Source organism: Trichechus manatus, unplaced genomic scaffold (genome assembly GCF_000243295.1).
Source record: "Trichechus manatus latirostris isolate Lorelei unplaced genomic scaffold, TriManLat1.0 scaffold00008, whole genome shotgun sequence".
NCBI classification, from domain to species: domain Eukaryota; kingdom Metazoa; phylum Chordata; class Mammalia; order Sirenia; family Trichechidae; genus Trichechus; species Trichechus manatus.
Genome location: NW_004443944.1, coordinates 1,608,298 through 1,608,596, shown reverse-complemented (window position 1 = coordinate 1,608,596; position 299 = coordinate 1,608,298).

Genomic DNA, 299 nt, shown 5'->3' with positions numbered 1-299 from the left:
ACAGGGTCAGGATTTAAATCCGGCTGCCAGAGCTGCACACCCTGCACATCAGCCCTGTGTGGAGCAGGGGCATCTGGAGTTTCCGCTTGCCCTTCACCCAGGGTGCCTGCCTGTCTGCCTGCCTCCAGGGGTCCCCACATGCCCGTCTCCAGGGGTCCCCACCTGCCTGTCTCCAGGGGTCCCCGCCTGCCCGTCTCCAGGGGTCCCCACCTGCTCGTCTCCAGGGGTCCCCGCCTGTCCATCTCCAGGGGTCCCCGCCTGCCTTCCCACAGGGGACCCCATGTGCCTGTGGTGCGGGG